The following is a 13,162-nucleotide window of genomic DNA, read 5'->3' on the forward strand; positions in this document are numbered from 1 at the left end:
TTCATCGTCAATGTGTATGTCCAAGGAATAGATTGAGCCTGCAGTGGTGTATCGGATACTATTACTGGTCTCACAGGGAATGCTCAAAGCACCGACTGTAAGAAGAGTCTCTATTCTTGTACTTAAGGCGGCATTGTGCCTTTTGTATTTAATTCCGATGTAATTTCAGTGTATCATCGTTAATGTGAATGTCCAAGGTATTCATTGAACTTCCAGTGGTGTATCGGAAACTAATATTGGTCTCACAGGGAATGCTCAAAGCACCGACGGTGAGAAGAGTCTCTATTCTTGTACTTAAGGCGGCATTGTTCCTTTTGTATTCAATTCCGATGTAATTTCTGTGTTTCAACGTCAATGTGTATGTCCAAGGAATAGATTGACCCTGCAGTGGTTTATCGGATACCATCACTGGTCTCACAGGGAATGCTCAAAGCACCGACTGTAAGAAGAGTCTCAATTCTTGTACTTAAGGCGGTATTGTGCGTTTTGGATTTAATTCCGATGCCATTTATGTGTTTCAACGTCAATGTGAAGGTCCAAGGAATACATTGAAACTGCAGTGGTGTATCGGAAACTAATACTGGTCTCACAGGGAATGCTCAAAGCACCGACTGTAAGAAGAGTCTCTATTCTTGTACTTAAGGCGGCATTGTTCCTATTGTATTTAATTCCGATGCCATTTCTGTGTTTCATCGTCAATGTGTATAACCAAGGAATATATTGAACCTGTAGTGGTGTATCGGATACTATTACTGGTCTCACAGGGAATGCTCAAAGCACCGACTGTTAGAAGAGTCTCTATTCTAGTACTTAAGGCGGCATTGTGCCTTGTATATTTGATTCCGATGTAATTTCAGTGTTTCATCGTCAATGTGAATGTCCAAGGAATTCATTGAACCTCCAGTGGTGTATCGGAAACTAATACTGGTCTCACAGTGAATGCTCAAAGCACCGACGGTAAGAAGAGTCTCTATTCTTGTACTTAAGGCGGCATTGTTCCTTTTGTATTTCATTCCGATGTAATTTCTGTGTTTCATCTTCAATGTGTATGTCCAAGGAATAGATTGAACCTGCAGTGGTGTATCGGATACTATTACTGGTCTCACAGTAATCGCTCAAAGCACAGACTGTAGGAAAAGTCTCTATTCTTGTACTTAAGGCGGCATTGTGCCTTTTGTATTTAATTCCGATGCAATTTCAGTGTTTCATCGTCAATGTGAATGTCCAAGGAATTCATTGAACCTCCAGTTGTGTATCGGAAACTAATACTGGTCTCACAGGGAATGCTCAAAGCACCGACGGTAAGAAGAGTCTCTATTCTTGTACTTAAGGCGGCATTGTTCCTTTTGTATTTGATTCCGATGTAATTTCTGTGTTTCCACGTCAATGTGTATGTCCAAGGAATAGATTGACCCGCAGTGGTGTATCGGATACTATTACTGGTCTCACAGGGAATGCTCAAAGCACCGACTGTAAGAAGAGTCTCTATTCTTGTACTTAAGGCGGCATTGTGCCTTTTGTATTTAATTCCGATGCCATTTCTGTGTTTCATCGTCAATGTGAAGGTACAAGGAATAAACTGAACCTGCAGAGGTGTAGCGGAAACTAATACTGGTCTCACAGGGAATGCTCAAAGCACCGAAGGTAAGAAGAGTCTCTATTCTTGTACTTAAGGCGGCATTGTTCCTTTTGTATTTAATTCCGATGTAATTTCTGTGTTACATCGTCAATGTGTATGTCCAAGGAATAGATTGAACCTGCAGTGGTGTATCGGATACTATCACTCGTCTCACAGGGAATGCTCAAAGCACCGACTGTAAGAAGAGTCTCTATTCTTGTACTTAAGGCGGCATTGTGCGTTTGGATTTAATTCCGATGCCATTTCTGTGATTCATCGTCAATGTGAAGGTCCAAGGAATACATTGAACCTGCAGTGATGTATCGGAAACTAATACTGGTCTCACAGGGAATGCTCAAAGCACCGACTGTAAGAGGAGTCTCTATTCTTGTACTTAAGGCGGCATTGTGCCTTTTGTATTTAATTCCGATGCCATTTCTGTGTTTAATCGTCAATGTGTATGTCCAACGAATAGATTGAACCTGCAGTGGTGTATCGGATACTATTACTGGTCTCACAGGGAATGCTCAAAGCACCGACTGTAGGAAGAGTCTCTATTCTTGTTCTTAAGGCGGCATTGTGCCTTTTGTATTTGACTCCTATACGATTTCCGTGTTTCATCGTCAATGTGAAGGTCCAAGGAATACATTGAACCTGCAGTGGTGTATCGGAAACTAATACTGGTCTCACAGGGAATGCTCAAAGAACCGACAGTAAGAAGAGTCTCAGTTCTTGTACTTAAAGCGGCATTGTGCCTTTAGTATTTAATACCGATGCCATTTCTGTGTTTCAACGTCAATGTGTATGTCCAAGGAATAGATTGACCCGCAGTGGTGTATCGGATACTATTACTGGTCTCACAGGGAATGCTCAAAGCACCGACTGTAAGAAGAGTCTCCATTCTTGTACTTAAGGCAGCATTGTGCCTTTTGTATTTAATTCCGATGCCATTTCTGTGTTTCATCGTCAATGTGAAGGTCCAAGGAATAAACTGAACATGCAGAGGTGTAGCGGAAACTAATACTGGTCTCACAGGGAATGCTCAAAGCACAGACTGTAAGAAGAGTCTTTATTCTTGTACTTAATGCGGATTTGTGCCTTTTGTACTTAATTCCGATATAATTTCAGTGTTTCATCGTCAATGTGAATGTCCAAGGAATTCATTTAACCTCCAGTGGTGTATCGGAAACTAATACTGGTCTCACAGGGAATGCTCAAAGCACCGACGGAAGAAGAGTCTCTATTCTTGTACTTAAGGCGGCATTGTGCCTTTTGTATTTAATTCCGATGCCATTACTGTGTTTCATCGTCATTGTGAAGGTCCAAGGAATTAACTGAACCTGCAGAGATGTAGCGGAAACTAATACTGGTCTCACAGGGAATGCTCAAAGCACCGACGGAAGAAGAGTCTCTATTCTTGTACTTAAGGCGGCATTGTTCCTCTTGTATTTAATTCCGATCTAATTTCTGTGTTTATTCGTCAATGTGTATGTCCAAGGAATAGATTGAACCTGCAGTGGTGTATCGGATACTATTACTGGTCTCACAGGGAATGCTCAAAGCACCGACTGTAAGAAGAGTCTCTATTCTTGTACTTAAGGCGGCATTGTTTTGAATTTTAATTCCGATGACATTTGTGTGATTCATCGTCAATGTGAAGGTCCACGGAATACAATGAACCTGCAGTGGTGTATCGGAAACTAATACTGGTCTCACAGGGAATGCTCAAAACACCGACTGTGAGAAGAGTCTCTATTCTTGTACTTAAGGCGGCATTGTGCCTTTTGTATTTAATTCCGATGCCATTTCTTTGTTTCATCGTCAATGTGAAGGTCCAAGGAATACATTGAACCTGCAGTGATGTATCGGAAACTAATACTGGTCTCACAGGGAATGCTCAAAGCACCGACTGTAAGAGGAGTCTCTATTCTTGTACTTAAGGCGGCATTGTGCCTTTTGTATTTAATTCCGATGCCATTTCTGTGTTTCATCGTCAATATGAAGATCCAAATAATACATTGAACCTGCAGTAGTGTATCGGAAACTAATACTGGTCTCACAGGGAATGCTCAAAACACCGACTGTAAGAAGAGTGTCTATTCTTGTACTTAAGGCGGCATTGTGCCTTTTGTATTTAATTCCGATGCCATTTCTGTGTTTCATCGTCAATGTGTATGTCCAAGGAATCGATTGAACCTGCAGTGGTGTATCGGATACTATTACTGGTCTCACAGGGAATGCTCAAAGCACCGACTGTAGGAAGAGTCTCTACTCTTGTACTTAAGGCGGCTTTGTGCCTTTTGTATTTGACTCCGATGCGATTTCTGTGTTTCATCGTCAATGTGAAGGTCCAAGGTATACATTGAACCTGCAGTGGTGTATCGGAAACTAATACTGGTCTCACAGGGAATGCTCAAAGCACCGACTGTAAGAAGAGTCTCTATTCTTGTACTTAAAGCGGCATTGTGCCTTTTGTATTTAATACCGATGCCATTTCTGTGTTTCAACGTCAATGTGTATGTCCAAGGAATAGATTGAACCTGCAGTGGTGTATCGGATACTATTACTGGTCTCACAGGGAATGCTCAAAGGACCGACTGTAAGAAGAGTCTCCATTCTTGTACTTAAGGCAGCATTGTGCCTTTTGTATTTAATTCCGATGCCATTTCTGTGTTTCATCGTCAATGTGAAGGTCCAAGGAATAAACTGAACATGCAGAGGTGTAGCGAAACTAATACTGGTCTCACAGGGAATGCTCAAAGCACAGACTGTAAGAAGAGTCTTTATTCTTGTACTTAATGCGGATTTGTGCCTTTTGTATTTAATTCCGATGTAATTTCAGTGTTTCATCGTCAATGTGAATGTCCAAGGAATTCATTGAACCTCCAGTGGTGTATCGGAAACTAATACTGGTCTCACAGGGAATGCTCAAAACACCGACTGTAAGAAGAGTCTCTATTCTTGTACTTAAGGCGGCATTGTGCCTTTTGTATTTAATTCCGATGCCATTTCTGTGTTTCATCGTCAATGTGTATGTCCAAGGAATAGATTGAACCTGCAGTGGTGTATCGGAAACTAATACTGGTCTCACAGGGAATGCTCAAAGCACCGACGGTAAGAAGAGTCTACATTCTTGTACTTAAGGCGGCATTGTTCCTTTTGTATTTAATTCCGATGTAATTTCTGTGTTTCATCGCCAATGTGTATGGTCAAGGAATAGATCGAACCTGCAGTGGTGTATCGGATACTATTACTGGTCTCACAGGGAATGCTCAAATCACAGACTGTAAGAAGAGTCTCTATTCTTGTACTTAAGGCGGCATTGTGCCTTTTGTATTTAATTCCGATGCCATTACTGTGTTTCATCGTCAATGTGAAGGTCCAAGGAATTAACTGAACCTGCAGAGGTGTAGCGGAAACTAATACTGGCCTCACAGGGAATGCTCAAAGCACCGACGGAAGAAGGGTCTCTATTCTTGTACTTAAGGCGGCATTGTTCCTCTTGTATTTAATTCCGATCTAATTTCTGTGTTTATTCGTCAATGTGTATATCCAAGGAATAGATTGAACCTGCAGTGGTGTATCGGATACTATTACTGGTCTCACAGGGAATGCTCAAAGCACCGACTGTAAGAAGAGTCTCTATTCTTGTACTTAAGGCGGCACTGTTTTGAATTTTAATTCCGATGACATTTCTGTGTTTCATCGTCAATGTGAAGGTCCACGGAATACAATGAACCTGCAGTGGTGTATCGGAAACTAATACTGGTCTCACAGGGAATGCTCAAAACACCGACTGTAAGAAGAGTCTCTATTCTTGTACTTAAGGCGGCATTGTGACTTTTGTAATCAATTCCGATGCCATTTCTTTGTTTCATCGTCAATGTGAAGGTCCAAGGAATACATTGAACCTGCAGTGGCGTATCGGAAACTAATACTGGTCTCACAGGGAATGCTCAAAGCACCGACTGTAAGAAGAATCTCTATTCTTGTACTTAAGGCGGCATTGTGCCTTTTGTATTTTATTCCGATGCCATTTCTGTGTTTCATCGGCAATGTGTATGTCCAAGGAATAGATATAACCTGCAGTGGTGTATCGGATACTATTACTGGTCTCACAGGGAGTGCTCAAAGCACCGACTGTAAGAAGAGTCTCTATTCTTGTAGTTAAGGCGGCATTGTGCCTTTTGTATTTAATTCCGATGTATTTTCAGTGTTTCATCGTCAATGTGAATGTCCAAGGAATTCATTGAACCTACAGTGGTGTATCGGAAACTAATACTGGTCTCACAGGGAATGCTCAAAGCACCGACGGTAAGAAGAGTCTCTGTTCTTGTACTTAAAGCGGCATTGTGCCTTTTGTATTTAATTCCGATGTAATTTCAGTGTTTCATCGTCAATGTGAATGTCCAAGGAATAGATTGAACCTGCAGTGGTGTATCGGATACTATCACTGGTCTCACAGGGAATGCTCAAAGCACCGACTGTAAGAAGAGTCTCTATTCTTGTACTTAAGGCGGCATTGTGCGTTTTGGATTTAATTCCGATGCCATTTCTGTGTTTCATCGTCAATGTGAAGGTCCAAGGAATACATTGAACCTGCAGTGATGTATCGGAAACTAATACTGGTCTCACAGGGAATGCTCAAAGCACCGACTGTAAGAGGAGTCTCTATTCTTGTACTTAAGGCGGCATTGTGCCTTTTGTATTTAATTCCGATGCCATTTCTGTGTTTCATCGTCAATGTGAAGGTCCAAATAATACATTGAACCTGCAGTAGTGTATCGGAAACTAATACTGGTCTCACAGGGAATGCTCAAAACACCGACTGTAAGAAGAGTCTCTATTCTTGTACTTAAGGCGGCATTGTGCCTTTTGTATTTAATTCCGATGCCATTTCTGTGTTTAATCGTCAATGTGTATGTCCAACGAATAGATTGAACCTGCAGTGGTGTATCGGATACTATTACTGGTCTCACAGGGATTGCTCAAAGCACCGACTGTAGGAAGAGTCTCTATTCTTGTTCTTAAGGCGGCATTGTGCCTTTTGTATTTGACTCCTATGCGATTTCCGTGTTTCATCGTCAATGTGAAGGTCCAAGGAATACATTGAACCTGCAGTGGTGTATCGGAAACTTATACTGGTCTCACAGGGAATGCTCAAAGCACCGACAGTAAGAAGAGTCTCAATTCTTGTACTTAAAGCGGCATTGTGCCTTTAGTATTTAATACCGATGCCATTTCTGTGTTTCAACGTCAATGTGTATGTCCAAGGAATAGATTGACCCGCAGTGGTGTATCGGATACTATTACTGGTCTCACAGGGAATGCTCAAAGCACCGACTGTAAGAAGAGTCTCCATTCTTGTACTTAAGGCAGCATTGTGCCGTTTGAATTTAATTCCGATGCCATTTCTGTGTTTCATCGTCAATGTGAAGGTCCAAGGAATAAACTGAACATGCAGAGGTGTAGCGGAAACTAATACTGGTCTCACAGGGATAGCTCAAAGCACAGACTGTAAGAAGAGTCTTTATTCTTGTACTTAATGCGGATTTGTGCCTTTTGTATTTAATTCCGATGTAATTTCAGTGTTTCATCGTCAATGTGAATGTCCAAGGAATTCATTTAACCTCCAGTGGTGTATCGGAAACTAATACTGGTCTCACAGGGAATGCTCAAAGCACCGACGGAAGAAGAGTCTCTATTCTTGTACTTAAGGCGGCATTGTGCCTTTTGTATTTAATTCCGATGCCATTACTGTGTTTCATCGTCATTGTGAAGGTCCAAGGAATTAACTGAACCTGCAGAGGTGTAGCGGAAACTAATACTGGTCTCACAGGGAATGCTCAAAGCACCGACGGAAGAAGAGTCTCTATTCTTGTACTTAAGGCGGCATTGTTCCTCTTGTATTTAATTCCGATCTAATTTCTGTGTTTATTCGTCAATGTGTATGTCCAAGGAATAGATTGAAACTGCAGTGGCGTATCGGATACTATTACTGGTCTCACAGGGAATGCTCAAAGCACCGACTGTAAGAAGAGTCTCTATTCTTGTACTTAAGGCGGCATTGTTTTGAATTTTAATTCCGATGACATTTCTGTGATTCATCGTCAATGTGAAGGTCCACGGAATACAATGAACCTGCAGTGGTGTATCGGAAACTAATACTGGTCTCACAGGGAATGCTCAAAACACCGACTGTGAGAAGAGTCTCTATTCTTGTACTTAAGGCGGCATTGTGCCTTTTGTATTTAATTCCGATGCCATTTCTTTGTTTCATCGTCAATGTGAAGGTCCAAGGAATACATTGAACCTGCAGTGATGTATCGGAAACTAATACTGGTCTCACAGGGAATGCTCAAAGCACCGACTGTAAGAGGAGTCTCTATTCTTGTACTTAAGGCGGCATTGTGCCTTTTGTATTTAATTCCGATGCCATTTCAGTGTTTCATCGTCAATGTCAAGATCCAAATAATACATTGAACCTGCAGTAGTGTATCGGAAACTAATACTGGTCTCACAGGAAATGCTCAAAACACCGACTGTAAGAAGAGTCTCTATTCTTGTACTTAAGGCGGCATTGTGCCTTTTGTATTTAATTCCGATGCCATTTCTGTGTTTCATCGTCAATGTGTATGTCCAAGGAATCGATTGAACCTGCAGTGGTGTATCGGATACTATTACTGGTCTCACAGGGAATGCTCAAAGCACCGACTGTAGGAAGAGTCTCTACTCTTGTACTTAAGGCGGCATTGTGCCTTTTGTATTTGACTCCGATGCGATTTCTGTGTTTCATCGTCAATGTGAAGGTCCAAGGTATACATTGAACCTGCAGTGGTGTATCGGAAACTAATACTGGTCTCACAGGGAATGCTCAAAGCACCGACTGTAAGGAGAGTCTGTATTCTTGTACTTAAAGCGGCATTGTGCCTTTTGTATTTAATACCGATGCCATTTCTGTGTTTCAACGTCAATGTGTATGTCCAAGGAATAGATTGAACCTGCAGTGGTGTATCGGATACTATTACTGGTCTCACAGGGAATGCTCAAAGGACCGACTGTAAGGAGAGTCTTCATTCTTGTACTTAAGGCAGCATTGTGCCTTTTGTATTTAATTCCGATGCCATTTCTGTGTTTCATCGTCAATGTGAAGGTCCAAGGAATAAACTGAACATGCAGAGGTGTAGCGGAAACTAATACTGGTCTCACAGGGAATGCTCAAAGCACAGACTGTAAGAAGAGTCTTTATTCTTGTACTTAATGCGGATTTGTGCCTTTTGTATTTAATTCCGATGTAATTTCAGTGTTTCATCGTCAATGTGAATGTCCAAGGAATTCATTGAACCTCCAGTGGTGTATCGGAAACTAATACTGGTCTCACAGGGAATGCTCAAAACACCGACTGTAAGAAGAGTCTCTATTCTTGTACTTAAGGCGGCATTGTGCCTTTTGTATTTAATTCCGATGCCATTTCTGTGTTTCATCGTCAATTTGTATGTCCAAGGAATAGATTGAACCTGCAGTGGTGTATCGGAAACTAATACTGGTCTCACAGGGAATGCTCAAAGCACCGACGGTAAGAAGAGTCTACATTCTTGTACTTAAGGCGGCATTGTTCCTTTTGTATTTAATTCCGATGTAATTTCTGTGTTTCATCGCCAATGTGTATGTTCAAGGAATAGATCGAACCTGCAGTGGTGTATCGGATACTATTACTGGTCTCACAGGGAATGCTCAAATCACAGACTGTAAGAAGAGTCTCTATTCTTGTACTTAAGGCGGCATTGTGCCTTTTGTATTTAATTCCGATGCCATTACTGTGTTTCATCGTCAATGTGAAGGTCCAAGGAATTAACTGAACCTGCAGAGGTGTAGCGGAAACTAATACTGGCCTCACAGGGAATGCTCAAAGCACCGACGGAAGAAGAGTCTCTATTCTTGTACTTAAGGCGGCATTGTTCCTCTTGTATTTAATTCCGATCTAATTTCTGTGTTTATTCGTCAATGTGTATATCCAAGGAATAGATTGAACCTGCAGTGGTGTATCGGATACTATTACTGGTCTCACAGGGAATGCTCAAAGCACCGACTGTAAGAAGAGTCTCTATTCTTGTACTTAAGGCGGCATTGTGCCTTTTGTATTTTATTCCGATGCCAGTTCTGTGTTTCATCGGCAATGTGTATGTCCAAGGAATAGATATAACCTGCAGTGGTGTATCGGATACTATTACTGGTCTCACAGAGAGTGCTCAAAGCACCGACTGTAAGAAGAGTCTCTATTCTTGTAGTTAAGGCGGCATTGTGCCTTTTGTATTTAATTCCGATGTATTTTCAGTGTTTCATCGTCAATGTGAATGTCCAAGGAATTCATTGAACCTACAGTGGTGTATCGGAAACTAATACTGGTCTCACAGGGAATGCTCAAAGCACCGACGGTAAGAAGAGTCTCTATTCTTGTACTTAAGGCGGTATTGTTCCTTTTGTATTTAATTCCGATGTAATTTCTGTGTATCATCGTCAACGTGTATGTCCAAGGAATAGATTGAACCTGCAGTGGTGTATCGGATACTATTACTGGTCTCACAGGGAATGCTCAAAGCACCGACTGTAAGAAGAGTCTCTGTTCTTGTACTTAAGGCGGCATTGTGCCTTTTGTATTTAATTCCGATGTAATTTCAGTGTTTCATCGTCAATGTGAATGTCCAAGGAATTCATTGAGCTTCCAGTGGTGTATCGGAAACTAATATTGGTCCCACAGGGAATGCTCAAAGCACCGACGGTAAGAAGAGTCTCTATTCTTGTACTTAAGCCGGCATTGTTCCTTTTGTATTTAATTCCGATGTAATTTCTGTGTTTCATCGTCAATGTGTATGTCCAAGGAATAGATTGAACCTGCAGTGGTGTATCGGAAACTAATACTGGTTTCACAGGGAATGCTCAAAGCACCGACTGTAAGAAGAGTTTCTATTCTTGAACTTATGGCGGCATTGTGCCTTTGGTATTTAATTCCGATACGATTTATGTGTTTCTTCGTCAATGTGAAGGTCCAAGGAATACATTGAACCTGCAGTGGTATATCGGAAACCAATGCTGGTCTGACAGGAAAGGATCAAAGCACAGATTTTAAGAAGTCTCAATCTTCTTACACTTATGGCGGCATTGTGCCTTTTGTTTTTTTTCCGATCTAATTTCTGTGTTTATTCGTCAATGTGTATGTCCAAGGAATAGATTGAACCTGCAGTGGTGTATCGGATACTATTACTGGTCTCACAGGGAATGCTCAAAGCACCGACTGTAAGAAGAGTCTCTATTCTTGTACTTAAGGCGGCATTGTTTTGAATTTTAATTCCGATGACATTTCTGTGATTCATCGTCAATGTGAAGGTCCACGGAATACAATGTACCTGCAGTGGTGTATCGGAAACTAATACTGGTCTCACAGGGAATGCTCAAAACACCGACTGTAAGAAGAGTCTCTATTCTTGTACTTAAGGCGGCATTGTGCCTTTTGTATTTAATTCCGATGCCATTTCTTTGTTTCATCGTCAATGTGAAGGTCCAAGGAATACACTGAGCCTGTAGTGATGTATCAGAAACTAATACTGGTCTCACGGGGAATGCTCAAAGCACCGACTGTAAGCGGAGTCTCTATTCTTGTACTTAATGCGGATTTGTGCCTTTTGTATTTAATTCCGAAGTAATTTCAGTGTTTCATCGTCAATGTGAATGTCCAAGGAATTCATTGAACCTCCAGTTTTGTATCGGAAACTAATACTGGTCTGACAGGGAATGCTCAAAACACCGACTGTAAGAAGAGTCTCTATTCTTGTACTTAAGTCGGCATTGTGCCTTTTGTATTTAATTCCGATGCCATTTCTGTGTTTCATCGTCAATGTGTATGTCCAAGGAATAGATTGAACCTGCAGTGGTGTATCGGAAACTAATACTGGTCTCACAGGGAATGCTCAAAGCACCGACGGTAAGAAGGGTCTACATTCTTGTACTTAAGGCGGCATTGTTCCTTTTGTATTTAATTCCGATGTAATTTCTGTGTTTCATCGCCAATGTGTATGTTCAAGGAATAGATTGAACCTGCAGTGGTGTATCGGATACTATTACTGGTCTCACAGGGAATGCTCAAAGGACCGACTGTAAGAAGAGTCTCCATTCTTGTACTTATGGCAGCATTGTGCCTTTTGTATTTAATTCCGATGCCATTTCTGTGTTTCATCGTCAATGTGAAGGTCCAAGGAATAAACTGAACATGCAGAGGTGTAGCGGAAACTAATACTGGTCTCACAGGGAATGCTCAAAGCACAGACTGTAAGAAGAGTCTTTATTCTTGTACTTAATGCGGATTTGTGCCTTTTGTATTTAATTCCGAAGTAATTTCAGTGTTTCATCGTCAATGTGAATGTCCAAGGAATTCATTGAACCTCCAGTTTTGTATCGGAAACTAATACTGGTCTCACAGGGAATGCTCAAAACACCGACTGTAAGAAGAGTCTCTATTCTTGTACTTAAGTCGGCATTGTGCCTTTTGTATTTAATTCCGATGTAATTTCTGTGTTTCATCGCCAATGTGTATGTTCAAGGAATAGATCGAACCTGCAGAGGTGTAGCGGAAACTAATACTGGTCTCACAGGGAATGCTCAAAGCACCGACGGAAGAAGAGTCTCTATTCTTGTACTTAAGGCGGCATTGTTCCTCTTGTATTTAATTCCGATCTAATTTCTGTGTTTATTCGTCAATGTGTATGTCCAAGGAATACATTGAACCTGCAGTGGTGTATCGGATACTATTACTGGTCTCACAGGGAATGCTCAAAGCACCGACTGTAAGAAGAGTCTCTATTCTTGTACTTGAGGCGGCATTGTTTTGAATTTTAATTCCAATGACATTTCTGTGTTTCATCGTCAATGTGAAGGTCCACGGAATACAATGAACCTGCAGTGGTGTATCGGAAACTAATACTGGTCTCACAGGGAATGTTCAAAACACCGACTGTAAGAAGAGTCTCTATTCTTGTACTTAAGGCGGCATTGTGCCTTTTGTAATCAATTCCGATGCCATTTCTTTGTTTCATCGTCAATGTGAAGGTCCAAGGAATACATTGAACCTGCAGTGGTGTATCGGAAACTAATACTGGTCTCACAGGGAATGCTCAAAGCACCGACTGTAAGAAGAGTCTCTATTCTTGTACTTAAGGCGGCATTGTGCCTTTTGTATTTTATTCCGATGCCATTTCTGTGTTTCATCGTCAATGTGTATGTCCAAGGAATAGATATAACCAGCAGTGGTGTATCGGATACTATTACTGGTCTCACAGGGAGTGCTCAAAGCACCGACTGTAAGAAGAGTATCTATTCTTGTAGTTAAGGCGGCATTGTGCCTTTTGTATTTAATTCCGATGTATTTTCAGTGTTTCATCGTCAATGTGAATGTCCAAGGAATTCATTGAACCTACAGTGGTGTATCGGAAACTAATACTGGTCTCACAGGGAATGCTCAAAGCACCGACGGTAAGAAGAGTCTCTATTCTT

The sequence above is a fragment of the Schistocerca americana genome, chromosome 5, assembly GCF_021461395.2.
Source record: "Schistocerca americana isolate TAMUIC-IGC-003095 chromosome 5, iqSchAmer2.1, whole genome shotgun sequence".
In the NCBI taxonomy this organism is placed as follows: Eukaryota; Metazoa; Arthropoda; class Insecta; order Orthoptera; family Acrididae; genus Schistocerca; species Schistocerca americana.